We start from the raw sequence: 22,032 nt of genomic DNA, 5'->3' as shown, positions 1-22,032 counted from the left end.
TTTTTCCCAACTGAATAAGACTAAATATTAAAGGAAAAAAATTACAGTAAATGCAAAATAATCTCTTCAGTAATGAATATACTTTTTGAATGTAACTTTATTCTGATTACCAATTATTTAAATTGTAACTGTAGTTGAATACAGTTACTAATATTTTGTATTTAAAATACATAATCCCATTACATGTATTCCGTTACTCCCCAACCCTGGATAGAAATTAGGTTTAAGGACCATATCCCAAAAAGTTATACTCGCACTTAAACCTATACTGAAATTAGCCTGCCTATAAATATGTTTACCTTGCCTCATCTTCTCACTGAAAACAAACAAGTGAAGAGAGAAACTCTAAAACACATTTAGAAATTCTAAAACATAAATAGTAATTATTAACAGATTGTCAGTATGCTAAAAGAGAACAACTGCTGGATACCTTTGTCCAACTTGGCGGTGATGGTCCCAGTTATCATGAAGACTCACAGCTCAAGAACGTTTTAGAAAGTGTTGCTTTCTTAAAATGTTTACCCAACAACTGTAACAGCAAAAATGAAGAACACTTTTTGTCTTTTCAGAATCAGTAAGCACTGCCTCTGAACCACAGCAGAGGGGGAACTAGGTTCTAAGATATTCATTACTACAGCTATCACAGATTCAGTCCAAAGTAACCACCGATTTAGTGCTTCCAGACCAGACACCTGAATTCAAACTGAAACTTGATGGAATTCCACAATCTTGTGATGTCAACGCCCTTTGTTCCAGTCTCTTGATCTGTAAAAACCCACGAACAGAAGCACTTCATGCATGGCCCATTCCCTCTCCAGGACACAACATGGCTGGAGTCTGAGCCAAGCAGCGCTTCACCAGAAGCATCATCCTTTAATCTGAGGGGATTGGGATTATTAGACACAGACAAGGCCTCCACACACACCTATACTCAGCCGACTCCGATCCATCTACTTACTTCTAAAGGGGCTAAAAAGAGACAATCCGGCACGTACACAGACATAAACTATGTCCAACACATCCACATTGTGTCGAATACACACATTTGGTCCCCACAATGTAGGTAAAACCTGACCCACCCTCCAATACATATGCACATGTGTTAAATATGTGCCATATTTAGCCAAGTATCTGTGATTATTGTCCATAAATATATAACTGAATATGTCATTTGTCTGTCAATGTGCCAGTATACTGTAGGTTGCACAGATGGATGCAAAAAGAAATGAAATAACAATCATCTGTAGTCATGTTTTAACAATATTGCATATACTGAAGATCTAACCTGACTATTAGATCACTATAGTTTGTGTGATATACTATATAGAGTATATCACATGATTCACAAGAGGCTGAAGCAACTTCATCATAACCTGATCCTCATCCTCATCCTCTGAACAGTGTGTGTGTGTGTGTGTGTGTGTGTGTGTGTGTGTGTGTCCATATCCTGTAGCTCAGCACCTAAAGAGCTGACCTAGTACATGTGTGTGACTCTTCTAAAGTGATTGGCATACATCACAGTCTCACACTTGCATACAGAACAAGCTAGTGGCTCAAGTGTTGGCATTTACACACAGACACATATAGTTACACAAATGCAACCACACTTGTTTAGCCTAAGTCATCAGCATGAAGAGCACCACCTAAGATTAACACAGAACTCACACACACAAAGATCCACACACCCTGATTAATGTTAGGAATCAAAAAAATAAGTTTAAGATATTCCATTAACCATTCCTGAACAGTTCTTTAATCGACTGTACTCTTCCACCAAGGAGGATGTAAGATTGCAATAAAACACTGTGAGAGAATGTCCTCTTCACAGCTTTTAAACTGGGGTGGATCTGCTCTACTGAATCTACATAGCCATGACAAAGAAATTATATTTTAATTGAATCTTGAGCTTGAAGTCTGAGGGCATTTTCACAACTACAGTAGGTTGCTTTCACCCCAAAGATCTCAGACCCCTCTTAAAAGACCCACAAATGAACCGTAATCAGACCACCTCAGAGCGATTCATTTGTGGGTTCTTTTGTGGTTCGATTGATAAATGTGGTGTGAAGACAAAGATGTACCAGTCCGCTTTGCGTTTAGTTATGACAGAAGTATTTCACGGCTTGTCAAATTTAGCTGGCCTGTCAACATTATTTGATCTAAACGTGATTACTTGTAATTACTGTGATTATTGTAAACTTGTAATTCCAATCACAGTTTTCCCCATGCAATTACAATCTATGTGATTAAATGTGAAAAAACAAAATCTTGCATTACCAAAAATAGTACAGCTTTTGTTTTGAAGTTTTAAGTAGTTACAGTGAAAATCTGTTAAAATATGTGTGGGAGGGTGTATTCAAAAGTAGGGCTGGGTGATAAAATGTTCTCGATGATAAACTTTTGAGTAATTTTCGATACTACGTCTGTGTTGTATATCTAGCCAATTAAGTTCATGTTGCTAAAACCGCAAGCAGTTCGGTATACACACAACTGGCTAACTGGAATCAGCCGGTTAGGAAGTATTAGCTGGCTAGCGGCAGCATAGGTCTGGGCTCTATCCACCTTATTCCTGAGGAATTCCTTACTGGGGAAACAAATGTGGGTGGGACTTCCACCGGAAGTTGATCTACAGCATTCCCTAGCTCTGGCTGAAGTCGTTTTAAGACCCTGTTTACAGCTGGTAATAAGACGTGTTTCGGATGATCGGATCGCAAAGATCAGCACTAAATATAGTTGTAAACAGGGTGCAAAACGTTTTGTGATTGGATCACAAAAAACACATACAGGGGTAGTCAAAAACCACATCGCATTTGAGGTTTAAAATGGCATCCTGATATGTCTCGGACAGCAGCAAAGCACCACCTCTCATCAGTCAATCACCCACCGAACAGATGTTTAAACTTACGTGCGGATTTAAAATGAAATAACTTTCCGATCGAAAAATTTGAAAAAGTGATTACATACCAAACTATGAGAACTTCACAGCTCTTCCTTAGTGTGTCTGTCTCATTTGAACATGCAGTGTGGTAAGATGACAAGCACACACATTTGAAGCTGAACTAACACAGGAACTCCATTAAAACAACCAATAATTTTGTTCGAAATGTTGGGTTTGTGCTTAGATTAAATCTCAACTGCATCTACGAGAAACAGCATGCTGGTTTTGTTCACGCTTTGTCTTTATGACTTTTTTACAGTTTATTATCGTTCAGTAATACACTGATATAGTGATTGATGTATGTTCATACAAAATCATACACACTCTCCTCAAAATCCCAACACCACAACGAAAGAATTAATGGACGTACGACACAACAACAGCTGTATTAACTTGACAACAGATGAAACACCCATATTTCTCGCTAATTATCACAGGACGTAGGAACCCACGCTTCCAGGTTCTTTCAAGCTGCAGATTTCAATGGTGGAAATAGGAAGTGCTGCAGTTTTAATAATCAATTAAGCTTTATAGAGTGTAATACTGTCTGTTAATGTCAATACAAGTTCTTATAAAGGAATATAGTTTACAGTGAGGAAATTATGTGGGTTATTTTCTGAAATATTGGAAGGGGCAGGGTGGAGCGTATGTTTGTAAACGGTAACTTCCAAAAACCACCCATTTAGACATGAAAAGCCATCTAACTGACATGTTAAGCAACCAACTACAGTCAGTTTTGTCACAATGGGATATTTCTGTTTAGGGGCGGGGTTTACGGGGATGTATCATGCCATAAAAAAGACATGGGAGAATAGTAGAAAATGTGTAACTCTCTACACATTTTCTACTAAGTACACCACAGAAAAAATTATAGAGAATTTCACAGACAAAATTAAACAAAGCAGAAAATGCAGCTAGTGGATCTCCGCTTTACTTTCTGCAACATGCCTCAAATGTAACTCTGAATATCTTTAAAAGATTTTATGCCACTAACCTCTAGAAAATTCTGTCATTATTTCATCTTGAAGATATCATTCTATCAACGTGGAACTTTGTGAACACAACTCTGCTGACAGGCGGACTGATAAAACATCCTGTGTGCGTCTACTCACAGAAGTTCCATCAAACCAGCCATTTCCAGTTATGTGTGCTATAATCATCAGATGGTTAGAGAATGGATTGTAGGTGATCCGTGGGTGTGCTGTCTGAGGCTAAGACTAGTGGCTATCTAACCCAGCTGTCATGTAAACCAGTAATGAGGCTAAGAAGCCCCTTCGACTCATTAGAATGAGGAGAGTCAAACATACTCAGAAGACAATGACGTTTTGGCGAAAAGAGGTCACACAAAGGGTCATGCAGTCTCTGCTGCCATTTTGATTGGGCAAGGCCCTACACCCATCACAATAATCAGAATCAGATTACATTTTATCACTTGACGTAGTGATGCAAGGAATTAATCTTTATTTTTCAAAAAGTTTAATTAGATCAAAATTATTGTGCCTCATTTTATTTTGTCGATGTCCATGTGCAAGTGTTTTAAGCGCTCTCTTCTTCAGTACAGTGTCCTCACTCAAATGGCTCTGGGAAGCCCGATCAATTTTCTTGTTTCAACAAAATATTACAACAAACCAACTGATTACAGTATACTTCCCAGTGCTACAGAGGATGTTCTGGAACAGTATGCTCACTTCAACAAACTCTGTTCAGCCACTCTCACAACAGCAGCTCTACACAGATGTGTGATGTGAGGTATCGGGACACTTTAACAAGAACAAGTACATGACTAATGTATCTAATCTGATGTCAATCATTAAATAAATGCATCATTCTTTCTGCGGGGCACTTCATCCTTGGAAATAAGGAGTGTTCCAAACTCCTGTTGAACTCTACCAACGAATGAAGCTGGTGACGAAACAGACCGCACTAGCGGAGACGATCCGCTGTGAATAGCAGCTGCACGTGATAGCAACATCCAGTGCCCAGAATATGAATTTCAGATCATTTCTCCATTGCGGGCCTAATTCTGTTCTATTTCTAAAGCTGGACTTTGGACACCCACTATGTAGTATTAAATCCTAAACTGAGTATACTTCTTGAAATTCTAATTAAATGGTAGCTTACCCTGTGGAGTTTACTTGTAAACAAACAAATTATGTTTACATTTATTCTTAAGGTCTAAAAAACACATGGAATGCATTTCCATTCCCATTAATGGTTTGAAATGTATATTGTGATCAATATTGACATGGTAGGGATAATATGTTTGGCCATATCGCCCAGCCATACTCAGAAATAATAAAATTAATAAGATAAATGATTCATTGGGGAATTGTTAAGTGGAATCTGAACAAAAATTATAAAATGCCTTATGATTGCCATCTCTATCCCTGACACCATGCTGCTTTAGTTTAACTCTCTGTATCAATCTTGTTCTATGTCTCTCTCACCTCTTCCTGCTTTTTCCATTTGAATCAAAACATGCTACAAAACCTGTTGATCAGCCGACACCCATAGCTACACAAGGAGTGTTCTGCTCTCTTCTCTTGCTCAACACATTTTTAATTTGGTTTCACAACCTCTCTCACAGTTCTTATAGATTAAAATCTTCACAGTACATTCTCTCTTCAGTGAGCTGGTCTCAGTGGGCTGTTTTGTTACTCTACAGTATACTCCAATCCATCCATAACAAAAGCCCAGGCAACCTCCCTATATGGCCACACTCTCCAGCTATGGGGTTACCATAGCAACAACTTCTCTATCCCCAAATCAACAGCATTAGGTATAGGGCACAGGCATTGTATATTACCATGTCACTTTATGCGAGAGAGTGTGTGAAATAAAGAGACAGGTGGAGAAGGAAAGAAAGATAGAGAGCAAGAGTTAAGACAGAAACAAAGACTGCAAACACCACACACAGTACCCAAGAACATTCACAAGTGGTACTAATGGATATGGCCAGTGTGAGAGAGAGTCGGTGGGTTATCTGTGTAATCTTTTAATACCCCCTCTACTGGTGTAATGCGGATGAGATTCTGTCCTCAGGGTCCAGGCATTTCACAAGTGTTGACAATAGGTGTGTCTGACTTCATGCAGCACTGTGCAAACCGACTGACGCCTGACTTGAAGCAGCGCATGTCAGTTAGAAATTTTGTCCAACTTTAGTTGGCACCCTCAGAGTGTCACCGTGACATATGCATCAAAGCACCACGAGAGTGATTCAAAAGCAGACGTCTGGCTGAGACTCTAAACGATGAGTTCAGAATGGCATACTACCCATACTACTCTAACTACTTCTGCCACTGTTTGGAAAAATGTACAGATTTTGCTCTTATTCACCAAAGTGGCATTCAACTGATCACAATATATAGTCAGGATATTAATAACGTGAAAAATTACTATTACAATTTGAAGAAAAAAAATCTGAACTTCTTTTAACTACTTCAAATAGTTCTCATCAAAAAATCCTCCATGTGCAGCAATGACAGTTTTGCAGATCCTTGGCATTCTAGCTATCAGTTTTCCAGATACTCAGGTGACATTTCACCCCATGCTTCCTGTAGCACTTGCCATAGATGTAGCTGTCTTGTCGGGCACTTCTCACACACCTTACAGTCTAGCTGATCCCACAAAAACTCAATGGGTTAAGATACATAACACTCTTTTCCAATTATCTGTTGTCCAAAGTCTGTTTCTTTGCCCACTCTAACCTTTTCTTCTGACTGTAGACATGTTAGTCTATTGCATACTGTGGTAACTCAGAAACAAACACAAAGAAGTTAAGCTTAATTTAACAAACCAAATAGCTTTCAGCAGTGTTTGACATAATGGAAAATGATTTTCAAGTACCAAATTAGCAATTTAGCATGATTACTCAAGGAAAAGGTGTTAGAGTGATGACTGTTAGAAATGGGGCCTGTCTAGATTTGATCAAAAATTACTTTTTCGGGGGCCTGGGTAGCTCAGTGAGTATTGAAACTGACTACCACCCCTGTAATCCAAGGCCTGCTGAGTGACTCCAGCCAGGTCTCCTAAGCAACTAAATTGGGCTGGTTGCTAGGAAGGGCAGAGTCACAAGGGGTAACATCCTCATGGTCACTATAATGTGTGTGGTTCTCGCTCTCTGTGGGGCGCGTGGTGAGTTGTGTGTGGACGCGCCATGTCTCTGCGGTAACGCGCTCAACAAGGCACGTGATAAGATGCAAGGATATGCGGTCTCAGATGAGGAGGCAACTGAGATTTTTCCTCCACCATCTGGATTGAGGCGAGTCACTACACCACCACGAGAACTTAGTGTGTGTTGGGAATTGGGCATTCCAAATTGGGGAGAAAAATTAAAAAAGGCTTTTTCAAATAGTGATGGTGCAATATTTTAAATCAGTAATGTTCTGACAATACTTTGTGATTGGTTGAATGCCACTTTGGTAACAATTTCCTTCCGAAACAGCAAAATCTGTACATTATTCCATACTTTGGCCACCAGTGTATATTAGAGGTCAACCGATAGTGGATTTTGCTGATACCAATAACTAAAATGGTGGAAAGGGCTGATAACCATTTAATCAGCAATTTTTTTATTTTTTTTTTCTCAAATCAATTATAGAAAGATAAAATAATTCTTAGTCTTTCCTTATTATAAAGGGTACATGCATTGAGGCAATAAGAGTCCAAAATTAATACAATCCCAAAAAACTGTTTATTGTGCAACCAAAATCAATTATAACTAGAAAGATTAAGATTTGGTGCATAGTCAAGTGACACCATGCAGGGATCGGATGTGTGAACGGCGAGCTCTGCGCACTTTGCTAGTTTTCATACTATTAAAGACATAAACCAGAGAGATTTGATACACTCTGTTCCATCACTGCCATGGAGGTGAAATGTACTGATGTGGTTATCCGCTAGTGACCAAGGTGGATTTGGAGTGTGTCTGGGAGAAGTTGGAAGACATGGAGGACCATAGCTGAATAATGTCCGTATCGTTATATTTTCTGAGGGAGAAGAGTGAAATACGGATACGGTGAAATTCCTGGATGGGCTCTTTCCGATTCTGTTCGTCATAGCAGGCCATAAGCTGGAAATCGAGCAAGCTCACAGGGTTCCTGCTTGGCGATCCGTGGAGGGAGACTGGCCCCAAACAATTCTGGCCAATTTTTTTTTTTTTTTTTTTTTTTTAGGTGATGTTCAGGGTTTGATTGTTGCACTGATGTTGGAATGTGTTCTTTATAATCTTGTCTTTGACACACAATCTATTTTTTCTTATATGTCAAAATGTCAAATGTTACTATGAGTGGATTGTCACTCTCCACATGGAATGTGAATGGGTTGGGGCACCCCATAAAAAGGAAGGTAGGTTATTTCTCTTCTTAACTCTTTCCCCGCCAGCGTTTTTAAAAAAAAGTTGCCAGCCACCGCCAGGGTTTTTGACTATTTTCGCTAAACTTTAATGGCCCGCAGAATATTTTCTTCCATGAATATATGAAGATGCTATATATCAAAATAAAGATCTGGGCCTCTGCTTTTAGGCAAAAAAAAAAACGATTTTATTTTATCTTCATTTGTTCTTTTTTTATTGCGACTTGAACAGAGGTAGGTTTTGTCAAAAAACAACATTTCAGACAAAAAGCTGAGAAAAAGGCATGTTTATGTCTGATATTTTGAGCTTCTCATACTCCATGTTTGAGACGATCGCAGTCTGTTTCTTTGATCAAAGAGTTGCGTACTCTTTCAAAACATGCACAGGGGTCTTCCTTACCGTATAACACCTAAAACACGGAAACCCGGAAAATTCCGTGTTTGGCGGGGAAGCGTTTTTTCATAAAACACGGAAAATTCCGTGTTTGGCGGGGAAAGAGTTAAACATAAGAAATATGATATAGTGCTTCTTCAAGAAACACATCTTTCTCCGCAGGAAGCTGAAAAATTTGGGAGGATATGGGGTGGGCATGTTTTCGTAAGTGCTGACTTGAGTAAGAACAGGGAAGTCATTACACTGAAGTAAACATCTACAATTCAAATGTCTCAAACAGATTAAAGATGAATTAGGAACAGTCATTATTGTTTTGGCTAATATTTATACACCTAACATTGATGATCAGTGTTCATTGATTTTATAGATCTTGAAGAGATGTTCCAAGCAGCTGGCACCCCTCATGATAGAATATTGGGAGGAGACTTTAATCTTTTGATGGACTCAGTCCTGATCTTAGTGAAGCAAAAGTGTGCAAGCTCCCTAGAGCAACACTGACGCTTCACAGGATGTGTAAGAAAATAAAGAAAATGAAAAGAGTGACCTGTCAGCAGTCTCTGGGTTTGCAAGCATATATCTGAAACACGTCTCAAAAATGAACTTAAACTCCGCGAATACTTATCACACAAACATGAAACAGATGTCTAAAGAAAAGCTTAAAATGTCTACTTCTAAATAAAACAATTCAAATTTAAAACAAATATTCTTCTGCAATGTAATCTGTATGAAACAAAGCGATGTACAGTTTCTCCTGGCTCAGCTATGTTACGAATTGTGTGGGAAGGAGGAGAAGGCAGACGGGAGGTGCGGATCCAATCGCAATTGTTAACAAACAAATAATAACCATACAAACTCAGGAACAAAATAAAGGGGTCCACAATGGGAAAAGGAAACTAAAACACGGGAGAACATAGAGGGGCAAAAACATCCACAACGAAAAGGGAACCTCGAGCGAACAAGAAGATGCAGGAGCAGCGAACATGAACAACATATCAACATTCAACAAACGACAAAGGAACGGGAAAACAAGCGGGTTTAAATAGACAGGACACGGTGATAACAAATTCACGAACAGGTGCAGACAATAACACTGTACTGGCAGAGAGAGCCGGGAAAGATGGGAGATGTAGTTTTGACACAAAGACAGTGAAACACGGGGCGGACAACAAGGAAAACGTGACATGGAACATGAGCAGTGACGAGTGAAACAGAAAACACGGGGCAGACAACACGGGACCGTAACATAACCCCCCCTCAAAAGGACCAGATTCCAGACGGTCCTACAAAAAGAAAACCCACAAAAATAACTAAAACAAGAAGTCCAAGGAGTGAGGGGGTAGACCCGGGGGAACACAGACAGACAAAAAGGGGGCACAAGGGACACAGAGACAGTCCAAGGAGGCACAAGGGACAATTAGGCAGTCCATGGGGGCACAAGGGACAGACAGGCAGACCAGGGGGGCCGAGAGGGCAGACTGGCAGACCAGGGAGGCCGAGAGGGCAGGCAAGCAGTCTCTGGGGGTGTCCACCAGGTAGGGAAAGGTTTAGGAGGCCAGGGAGGTATCGACCGGCCAAGGACAGGTTTTGGTGGTCTGGGAGTCTGCCACAATAGGGGGACAGGTTTGGATGGCCCGGGAGCTGGCCACAAGGCAAGGGCCGGTTATGGGGGCCTGGGAGGTGCCCACAGGACAGAGGCCGGTTTAGGTGGCCTGGGAGGCGGCCACACTATGGGGACAGGTTTTGGTGGCCCGGGAGCTGGCCACAAGGCAAGGGCCTGTTCAGGGGGCCTGGGAGGTGGCCACAGGACAGAGGCTGGTTGAGGTGGCCTAGGAGGTGGCCGTAGGGCAAGGACCGGTTCGGGGTGCCTGGGAAGCGGAGCCGTGGAAGGCGAAGCCACGGAAGGCTCGGGAGGCGGAGCCGAGGGACGCAGAACCGAGGAAGCTTCGGGGGGCTCGGGAGGTGGAGCCGTGGGAGGCTCAGGAGGCAGAGCTGTGGGAGGCTCAGGAGGCAGAGCCGTGGGAAGCTCGGGAGACGGAGCCGAGGAAGGTGGCGCCGTAGGAGGCTCTAGAGGAGAAGCCCTGGAAGGCTCTGGAGGCGGAGCCGAGGGAGGTTGTGCCGTAGGAGGTTCTAGAGGCGGAGGCCTAGAAGGCTCTGGAGGTGGAACCGAGGGAGGTGGCGCCATAGGAGGTTTCAGAAGTGGAGACCTGGAAGGCTCTGAAGGCAGAGCCGAGGGAGGTGGCGCCGTGGGATACTCTAGAGGCGGAGCCCTAGAAGGCTCTGGAGTCTCTGGGGGCAGAGTCGTAGGAGGCTCGGGAGGCGGAGCCGAGGAAGGCTTGAGGGGCGGAGCAGTGGAAGGCTCAGGAGGCTTGAGAGGCGGAGCCCTGGAAGGCTCGAGAGGCGGGGCCCTGGGTGGCCCGAGAGACTTGAGAGACAGAGCCCTGGAAGGCTCAAGAGGCTCGAGAGGCGGAGCCCTGGGAGGCTCGGGAGGCGAAGCCCTGGAAAGCTCGAGAGACTTGAGAGGCAGAGCCCTGGGAGGCTCGGGAGGAGGAGCCCTGGGAGGCTCGAGAGACTTGAGAGGCGAAGCCCTGGGAGGCTTGGGAGGAGGAGCCCTGGAAGGCTCGATAGACTTGAGGCTCTTGGACGGTCATGGCTACTGGCACTGGCTCTTGGAAGGTCATGGCTACTGACGCTAGCTCAAGGACGGTCGAGGCGACAGGCGCTGGCTCACTGCTGGCGGTGGCGACAGGCGCTGGCTCACTGACATCGGGGGCTAATGGCTCTGGCTGGTTGACCGTGGCTGACGAGGGCGCAGGCTCGCTCACCGTGGCTGATGTGGGCGCAGGCTCGCTCACAGTGACAGGCATGGGAGCAGGCTCGCAGACCGGGGCAGGCGTGGGCTCTGGCTCGCAGACCGGGGCAGGCGTGGGCCGGGAGGCGGAAGCCCGTTTTCTCTTCCTCCTCCGGGCAGATGAAGTGGGCCGCGCTTGCTCGTGGAAAGTGACTGGCGTGGGGATGAGCTCGCTGACAGATGGGGCTGGTGTGACAGGAAGTACCAGGGGCGAACTGGAGAGTCACCACTGAGGGTGGAGAGGTAGGGTCCTCCTCAGCAGCGCCCACGGTGAACGGTGAGCCAATGACCAGTAAAGTTACCTTCATGAAGTCGCGGAGCTTCCAGTAGCGCGTTGCCGGTGGCAACCGCTCTTTAAGCCAGTCATTAAGGTTGTCCCTGAAGAAGACCACAAGGGAAGAGTCAGGGAAGTCCGAAACGCTCGCCAGAATGAGGAAGTCGCGGATGTGGTCTTCTACTGGTCGGTCCCCTTGTTTTAGGCAGAGCAGCCGGTAGCTTGCCTGTTGTACCACTGGATCCATAGTGGGTCGTTCTGTTACGAATTGTGTGGGATTAGGAGAAGGCAGACGGGAGGTGCGGATCCAATCGCGGCTTTTATTAACAAACAAATAATAAACATACAAACTCAGTAACAAAATAAAGGGGTCCACAATGGGAAAAGGAAACTAAAACACGGGAGAACATAGAGGGGCAAAAACATCCACAACGAAAAGGGAACCTTGAGCGAACAAGAAGATGCAGGAGCAGCGAACATGAACAACATATCAACATTCAACAAATGACAAAGGAACGGGAAAACAAGCGGGTTCAAATAGACAGGACACGGTGATAACAAATTCACGAACAGGTGCGGACAATAACACTGTGCTGGCAGAGAGAGACGGGAAAGATGGGAAATGTAGTTTTGACACAAAGACAGTGAAACACGGGGTGGACAACAAGGAAAACATGACATGGAAGGTGAGCAGTGATGAGTGAAACAGAAAACACGGGGCAGACAACAAGGGGACCTAACAAGCTCATTATATCTAATGTGATCACACCCACATACAGAGGGCGCCATTCATACAGTAATGTGCTGAGGCGATCAATGCAAATGGTACACGCCCCCGACTGTGCTGTAAAAACAAAGTTCATTCACTTTTTTGCGCGTTTGAAACACAGCACGATACACAAGTGAGAAAACACCTGTACAGTGATGAAGAGTTATTATTTTCTTCAGAAGAAGAGTGGGACTGCGATGAACGTTTGTATTTTGAAGAGAGACTTGATCCAGCCAAGGATACAATTTCGGACGAGTAAGTCATTTAGTTTTCATTAGTTGACATGCTATTTTATATAAACATGTTCATATTTTACTAGTGGGTTTTCAGACTTGCCAGCCAGGATTCAAAGTATTGAAATATGTCCTAATAAGCAAGTTTTCGTTACATTTAAATACTGTTTCGGCTAAAACAGGTACAGTCAGGTCCATAAATATTGGGACATCGGCACAATTCTAATCTTTTTGGCTCTATACACCACCACAATAGATTTTAAATGAAACGAACAAGATGTGCTTTAACTGCAGACTTTCAGCTTTAATTTGAGGGTATTTACATCCAAATCAGGTGAACTGTGTAGGAATTACAACAGTTTGTATATGTGCCTCCCACTTTTAAAGGGACCAAAAGTAATGGGACAATTGGCTGCTCAGCTGTTCCGTGGCCACAGCACTGGACACAGCAGTGAAAGGGCTGGATCTGCCTCCTCCCGGGGCAGCGCTTGCAGGTTCACTACCTGATCCCTGAAGGGTGTGGTAGGAACCTTGGGCACATAGCCCGGTCGCGGTATTAGGATCACGAACGTGTCTGCCGGATCAAACTCCAGGCAAGCGTCGCTAACAGAGAACGCATGCAGGTCCCCGACCCTCTTGATGGAAGCGAGCGCGATCAGCAGGGCGGTCTTGAGAGAGAGGGCCAAGTCCAACTGAGACAAGCGGCTCGAAGGGGGGTCTCTGGAGTCCCGTAAGGACGACCGAGAGATCCCAGGATGGGAACAGGTTAGGCCGGGAGGGAGCTATCCTCCGGGCACCTTTTAGGAGCCTGACGATTAAGTCGTGCTTACCAAGAGACTTTCCGTCTACCGTGTTGTGGTGGGCGATGATAGCGCGACATATACCTTGAGGGTGGAGGGGGACAGCCTCCTCTCCAGCCTCTCCTGAAGAAACACGAGCACTGACCTAACTGCGCACTTCTGCGGGTCTTCGGCTCGGGAAGAACACCAGTCCGCGAACAGACGCCACTTTAGGCCGTAAAGATGCCTGGTAGAGGGGGCTCTGGCTTGATTGATTATATCGACGACGGCAGATGGTAGACCGGCTAGATCTTCCGCGATCCCATCCAGGGGCCAGGCGTGGGGTTCCAGAGGTCTGGGTGCGGGTGCCAGAGCGTGCCCGTCCCTGAGAAAGAAGGTCCTTCCTCAGGGGAATTCGCCAGGGAGGGGCTGTCGTGAGGAGTGTGAGGTCCGAAAACCAAGTCTGGGTAGGCCAGTAGGGGGCTACCAGAGTGACTTGCTCCTCGTCCTCCCTGACCTTGCATAGCACCTGTGCAAGAAGGCTCACTGGGGAAATGCGTACTTGCGCAGCCCTGTGGGCCAGCTGTGTGCCAGCGCATCTGCCCCGAGGGGAGCCTCTGTCCGGGCATACCAGAGCGGGCAGTGGGAGGTTTCTTGGGAGGCAAACAGGTCTACCTGGGCCTTGCCGAACTGGTCCCAAATCAGCTGGACCGACTGGGGGTGGAGTCTCCACTCTCTGAGTCTAATTCCAGACCGAGAAAAGAGATGCTCTGGACCGGGGAGAGCTTGCTCTTTTCCCAGTTGACCTGAAGCCCCAAACGGCTGAGGTGCCTGAGCACCTGGTCTCTGTGTGCGCATAGTAACTCTCGAGAGTGAGCCAGTATGAGCCAGTCGTCGAGGTAATTGAGTATGCGTATGCCGGCTACTCGGAGCGGGGCAAGAGCTGCCTCTGTGACTTTCGTGAAGATGCGAGGGGACAGAGACAGGCCGAAGGGGAGGACTTTGTACTGATACGTCTGACCGTCGAACGCGAACCGTAGGAAGGGTCGATGTCTAGGGCAAATTGAGACGTGAAAGTACGCGTCCTTCCAGTCTACCGCTGCGAACCAATCTAGATGCCGGACGCCAGATAGAATTTGTTTCTGGGTGAGCATTTTGAACGGGAGCTTGGACAAGGTCCGATTGAAAACTCGCAGGTCCAAGATCGGTCGTAAGCCGCCACCTTTCTTGGGTACAACAAAGTAAGGGCTGTAGAAACCCTTCTACGTTTCGGTTGGAGGGACAGGCTCTATCGCGTCCTTTAATAGAAGGGAGGCAATTTCTTCACGCAGGGAATGGGCATGTTGGCCGTGTACTGCGGAAAAATGTATGCCCACGAAGGGGGCGGAGACCTGGCAAACTGAATTGCGTAACCGAGTCGAATGGCCCGGTGCAGCCAGCGTGACGGGTTGGGCAGTGAAAGCCACGCCTCTAAACTCCGTGCTAGGGGCACCAAAGGGACGGGTTTTTTGGACGTACCCGGCGGGGCTTCGCAGCGGTGCGGAATAGGTAACGTGGCGTCGGGAGGCTCTGGTGCTGAGAATAAACTCAAAGCACTTACCTTGCTCCGCGCACCCGGCAGGGGGCGGGTTCGTGACTGAGGAGGAGGTCTGATGCTGGCGTCCTCTGGACTCATCTGAACCGGCCGGCCGGGGAACAGTCGTGGGGCTGAAGGCGGGGACACCGCGTCCATGGAGCCGGGACTGTTGAGGCCTGAAAGCAGAGTGCCGTGAGAACGGCATTTGCGGGCCATATGCCCCAGAGACAAAGGAAATAGCATTAAGGGGCGGCAAATGAAAAAACAAAGGATTCTCCTGCCGGCCCTCCACCGGGGGACGGAGCGGTCTTACCACCTCCGGAGCTAACTTCTTGGACTCTGGGTGCGTTGTCTCAGGAGTGCCTGGGAGCCTTCCGGGTCCTCGAGGGGGTCCGTGAGACAGGGGCGGCGCTTCCCGCGGTTTGCTCGACAGCTGGGGCTGAGAGCTGGGCCCGGTTGAGGCGGAGCAGGAGCTTGTCTTCTGGCCGCGGGAGGACGCCCTCGGCGAGCAGACGGGGCATGGGCCGTGGCGGCAGGCTTGCGGCGAGGCATGATGTGAGAGATGGCCTCCGTCTTCTTCTTTACCGTGGAGAACTGCTGGGCAAAGTCCTCGACGGTGTCGCCGAAGAGGCCGAACTGGGAGACAGGGGCGTTGAGGAAGCGAGTCTTGTCGGCTTCACGCATCTCGACCATGTTCAGCCACAGTTGACGTTCCTGGACCACTAGCGTGGCCATCGCCTGCCCGAGAGCTTGCGCTGTGACCTTCGTCGCTCTCAGGGCGAGGTCGGTCGCTGAGCGCAGATCCTGCAGTGTGTTGGGATCAGGGCCACCCCCGTGCATGTTTGTGAAGTGCCTTGGCTTGGTGGACCTGCAGGAGAGCCATGGCATGCAGGGCGGAAGCGGCGCGTCTGGTGGCGCTGTAGGCCTTCGCTGTCAGCGAGGAGGTTGCTCTACAGGTCCGGGAAGGGAGTACGGGGCGACCTCGCCAGGTGGTAGGGGTACCGGGACATAGATGGATCGCAACCGCCCTATCCACCTGGGGAATCGCTGCGTACCCGTGGCGCGCTCCGCCGTTGAGAGTGGCGAGGGCGGACGAGCCTGTGGCAGTGTGACGAGTGGAGAGGGGTGCTCTCCACGAGGACGTCAGCTCGTCATGCACTTCCGGGAAAAACGGAACGGGGGGCGAGGCTGTGAGCGGCGCACAGACCCCAGGAACCAGTCATCCAGCCGTGATGGCTGTGGGGAGGATGGAGGGTTCCAATCCAAGCCCACGCTGTTGGCTGCCCGGGAAAGCATGTCGGACATCTGTGCGTCAGCCTCAGCCTGGGCGTGCAAGCCCGAAGGCGGCAGCCCAGGGGAGTCCTCTGCATCAGCCGAGCTCATCGGCTTCCATCGCAAGAGGGTCGGATGACTGGCTGTGAGGCGAGTCGCCGCCGCCTCGAGCACGGACGGGAATAAACGAGCGTGCTGGGGCGCGGGTGGTCCGAGGGGGCGTACCCGGCGGAGCTGCACCCGCAGCCATCCCCAAATAGCCTCCATCGCCAGCCGCATCGTCCTCAATCGCGTGGGAAGAAGGAGCAATACGGGGGGGCGGCTGGAGTGGCTTGCTCACGGTTGTAAGCAAGCCGCGACCGCAACGTTTTCATGGTCATGTTCTCGCAGTGAGAACATGAACCATCCACAAACGCGGCCTCGGTGTGATCGCTACCCAGACACACGAGACAGCGCCTGTGGCCGTCGGAAGTGGAGAGTACTCTACCGCATCCAGAAACAACACAGGGGCGGAAGGGCATCTTTATAAAGACGCGTACTTAAAAGGAAGTTCAACGCCGCTGTGTTTTGCTCTTTTAGAGGAAATTACTCTTTTACATAAAATCACTCTTTTAGGGAAAAAACTCGTGAGAGTTTTTAAATCTGCACTGTCGATGCGCCCAGGGGCAGGAATGCACAGCCGTGCAAACAGGAGAAAGCCGCTGTTGTGCGCCGTGGAATCCAACAGTTATGCAGCAGAGGGATGACAGGAACTCGGTGTGTAGTATGCAGCAGTTGCAGACACGACCATCGGCTCCGAAGAAATTTTCTGAATGAACTCCCGTATTTACGCCGCTTAAATACCTGTATGTCCGGGGGCGGGACATGCAAATACTGGTTGCCAACTCTCATTGGCCTTTTTTCATAATTCAGAGGTGAATATCGGCGCTCAAGAGAGACCCCTAGTGACCCCTAGTGAGCGACATAAGGGGAACTTGATTTTGATCATTAAGTCTCCTCACATTCATTCTGCTTCTGTCACATTCCTCATTGATAGGCCCAGGGGAGGGGTCTTTGCCTCCTCGCATATGACATTTCTAACACTAAAAGTGTCTTTCAAAAGTTAAATTACTATATTGTTTTGTATGAATGAGTGATCAGGTTGGGTTTCACATAATTTTTTAGCATAAACTCTAGGCTACAAGATCCAGTTCTCAAAAGTCTTGTGGACAAATGTTTATAATGTGTTATATGGCCTTATTTCAATGACTTTTTCTAAATAAAAACGCATACATTTTATTTTCTCAAAAATACAAACATGTACTTACATGTTGCTCACATATTATTGTAGCCCAGTTTGTGCTGAATGCAGTGTTATCAGACATTAGCCATTAATATGTTGTTTAGCAACTGAAAAAAGCACAAATATCAAGGTTCTTTTGGGTCAGATCATACAGTATGCCTCATTCACCAAAAAATCCAAATCACAAGAACTTGTGGAATTGAAAGGGAATATAAAAAGTGCAGAGGGAGAGCTGAAGTGCCGAATGTCATCTAATTGCCTCGGGAATTGACCCGATTGAAATACAGATATTATCGGGGGAGTCGGGGGACAAGGAAAACTTCTGGCTAGATATATAAAACAGAATGAGTCTTTTTCTACCATTCCCTCAGTGAAATCTGCTGGTGGTGAAATATTTACCACAGCCATTGGTATTAATAATGCTTTTAAAGAATTCTATCTTGATCTCTATAGTTGCATGTCTTTGTCTACTGATGAGGATATTAAAAACTTTGTGGAACCATTAGAACTTCCTAAACTGACAACTGAGCAAAAATAATTCTCTTGATTCTGAGATAACCTTGGAGGAACTAGGCGAGGTAATTAAGGCCCTACCTACAGGAATGGCTGGTAGGGTTGCCCTCTTTCCCCCTTATTGTTCTGTTTTGCTCTGGATCCATTAGCAGCCACGATAAGAAAGGATGATGATTTCCCAGGGGTAGTGGTGGTAGGAATGGGTCATAAGCTTTTGATTTACACAGATGATATTTTATTATTCGTCTCCGACCCTACTAGATCTATGCCTTGCCTCCACAGAATTATTCATTCCTTTTCTAAATTCTCCGGATACAGAGTGAATTGGTCTAAATCCGAAGCTTTGGCTCTGACAGCATACTGCCCTGTAAAGGCCCCTGCGCTGATAAAATGTGATTGTGTATTCATGTGCTATTTGTTTTAGTTTGAGATCAATAAAAAAAATTTAAGACAAAAAGATTTGGTGCATTAAGAGGTCTTTCATCTTTAAAGTAACTTTAAAGGGACACTTATTTGAAATGACAGAAATTTAGTTAACTTGCAATACTCCATATGTAAGTATTCACCATATTATGCATTTTATAGCCTATATATTCACCAGATAAAGTTTATATGTATATATTTCACCAGATGAGATTTATTGGTGCGGAATAAAAACATACCTATAAAAGATTTTTGCAGATAACTGAAAGTTCCTAAAAACAACTATCAGCACCGATCAATCAGTAAAACCGATATACAGGTCTACCTCTAATCTATATATGGCAGAAATAAGAGTAGTATAGTAGTAAGCCAGTACAAAGGTGTTTTTTTTTTTCCACCTTCAGTTCTGCTAAATTCTCTGAAAATCTGTGTTATTAAAACTTTAATAACTCTTTATAACTTTTGCAGTTCTCTTTTCATTCAATATTAATTTATATTAATATTAATAATTTTTAATATCATAAAACCAGTAAAGAATGTATCAAAAATACCGACTCCTTTATTGCTATTTAATATACATTCTGGTACTTTATAGACATTCTTCTTATACACACAGGCACTGTATTAAAGGAATAGTTAACCCAAAAATGAAAATTTTCTCATCATTTACTCACCCTCATGTCATCCCAGATGTGTATGACTTACTTTCTTCTCCTGAAGAATATTTCAGCTCTGTAGGTCCTCTCAATGCAAGTGAATGAGTAATTACATTTTGAAGCTCCAAAATGCACATAAAGGCAGCATAAAAGTAATCCAGAAGACTCAGTATCTCCTCTCCTCCATAAGTAGAAAACTTCTCCTTCTGAGTCATTAACTATCTACAATAGTAGCTTCTGCTAGTATGATGAAAAAGCACTGCTGTTCGGATGCAAAAAGTGCATGTGAAAATGTGAATGTTAAAATAATTGTGGGGCAGGGGGAGTGGAGTGGAATGGAACTTGTGTTTGGACCAAGCGATCAAACAAATTGCGAACATCTGAAGTCACACTATCATTAAATCACACATCAAAATGTGAGGCTTTTAAAAGCATCTTAAAATCAAAATGATAAACACTGCTGCCATGACCATAATACTCATACTAAAACAATCTAATGAATCACTGTCTGACCACCCTGAATAGTTCAACAGAAAACACTGGACAGAAGCAAGCAATTTTCATGCACACTGTGCTGTTCTAATCATGATCGCTACATTCAACATGTGTTCTGTGACAGGAGTTCTGTGCATCAGATGACATAGGGTGACAGAACTGAAGTCCTTTTCATACAGTGCATCTGATCTGCTCGGCTCAGGTTACACACACGTACACACACACACAAACACAATTTGCTCTATATTCATTTTCTCCCTTCCTTCTTCAGTATAACACTTCACATTGCCCTTGAAAGATAAAAGTTCAGCATTTTCATCTCACACACTCACACTTACTACTTATAACAAGTGATTGGCTAGTGCTGTGTACCACACACGGTGCAGTGATCTGGCAACCCATAGCCTGAGTGAATTGCTTCCATGGACTGAGCCAGGTGGCTTGGCCCAAATCCATTGACAGTAGCAGCGCTGTCTCTATACTAATGTTTCTCTCTATCTATCCAATTGTTTCAAAAAACAAAAGTAACATTGTAAACATGCACAAACAAAAACACGTACAGAGAGAAAGTTCCCTTCCGTTCCTCAAGAACGAGCTTTAATGCCTTAATATAGAATGACAGTATTTACATTTTTAAGTTTCAAAATTGTAATTCTTCCTCTTCTTCAAGCAAAAAGTATGTAAAGAATTGGCTACATTTTTTCCAATTTAATCCAAATGACAAACTAAGTGATTACATATTTAAAAGAAAAAATGCTTCCTATTAAACATAATTCATACTAAAATGATCATTAGATTATTTAAACCTTATTTAAAGAGAACTAATCCATCTATAGAGATTTATCCAGTGATCAGTTTGTTTTGTTAAAAAGTCTGGGGGCAAAAAAAAGAATGTATACATAAAACTCAGGCAAAAAAACACAAATTTCATTAAATGTATCAACTAATAAACATGAATTCAAACAAACTAATAACATTAAATGCATAAGTTTCATAACAAATTACAAAACCTTCACAAAACCACAAGCACTGCCCTAAAACAACTATTTTGTTTTATCAACTTCTAAAAAATCATTGTAAGTTATAATTTTTAATTATCTGTTCCCTTAATTTCTTAAAACACACACACACACACACACACAAAACGGACAGATTTTGTTGAATAGCTGATGTTAAAATTATGTTTTTAACAATTTCTAAACACTTGATAGATCTTGAAAATATTCTTGGGAAGCTTTGAATTTGGTCAAGTTTGTTTTAAGACACCACTAACAAACACACTAAATACCGGTACCACAGATGAGCATTCAGAGTAACAACATTATTAGAACATCGCTTATCAACAGATGCATTTTAGAACATTAAATTCGAACACAGGTTCTTTATGCTCTTTTGCAGATTTGTTTAGTTCTTATAAATGATTACCAACCACTAAACAGATCTAGCATTAGATGAAAAGGTCAGCAATAAAACATTTTGATCCACAGATACCACGCTTCAGTTACATTTAAAAGCTTTGGGCAAACTTTCAGTTTTAAGCAAATCAAAATAATTTCTGTGATGATTTCAGATCAAGTTATTTTCTTTACGTGGTGACATTTTAAAATTGTTTATTAACTTGTATGAGGTCTTTGGAAATTTTGGGAAACTGTAAATCTGTGAGAAGAACTGAAGAAAACAACTTATTAGCTTTACTAGTCTTATAAATTAATTATGTTTTAAGGAATGACATGAACTGTCCAAAATGAAGATACACTTTCTACAGTGCACTAGTTGCCCCAGTGAACACATTTTTTTTTTTACATCTTTAAATGTTTTTAGACCTTTCTTAATTTCTTTATTTCTTAAACGTTGATTCTCAAAACATGACATATGCCACATGCAACAGTGATTTTATTGAAATCATAACTTCAAGAAAAAATTGATTTTACACCATTTGTGTATCAGTACCATAAAGTGCTACTAACAATCAAATTTAAGCAAGGAACTGGGGTAAATACTGATTTGGGAAAATACTGAAATGGGGTAACACATTTCAAATTCAAAATTTGTTTAACAACAGGCAAATAACTGCAGTTAAAACAACGCTATACCATGTACAACAATGTGGACTATACAATTTAAACACCTAACATAAGTTACATAAGGCACTTTGTGAAAAAAGAGCCGAGTTTGGGGTGGTTTTTTCACTTGCTTTAAGGAAAAAGGTTAGAAATGATTTGATGCTTGCG

At 44.3% G+C, this 22,032-nt stretch overlaps 1 protein-coding gene across 5 annotated transcripts in view; it reads right to left on the bottom strand.

Annotated features, from left to right (window-relative positions):
- igf2bp2b (insulin-like growth factor 2 mRNA binding protein 2b) overlaps positions 1 to 22,032 on the bottom strand; it is a 91,120-nt gene that overhangs the window by 66,514 nt on the left and 2,574 nt on the right. The window contains exon 1 of one of the 5 annotated variants that reach the window (XM_052126056.1): positions 19,325 to 19,347. The exons of 3 other annotated variants lie outside the window; for them this stretch is intronic. The gene's annotated coding sequence lies outside the window, so the exon portion shown is untranslated. Of the gene's footprint in view, positions 1 to 430; positions 454 to 19,324; positions 19,348 to 22,032 lie in introns of those variants that run through there. One more of the 5 variants, XM_052126055.1, reaches the window with a different exon arrangement.

Source organism: Xyrauchen texanus, chromosome 5 (genome assembly GCF_025860055.1).
Source record: "Xyrauchen texanus isolate HMW12.3.18 chromosome 5, RBS_HiC_50CHRs, whole genome shotgun sequence".
In the NCBI taxonomy this organism is placed as follows: domain Eukaryota; kingdom Metazoa; phylum Chordata; class Actinopteri; order Cypriniformes; family Catostomidae; genus Xyrauchen; species Xyrauchen texanus.
Note: the sequence above shows the minus strand (reverse complement) of the source record. Positions and strands in the feature narration are given on the sequence as shown.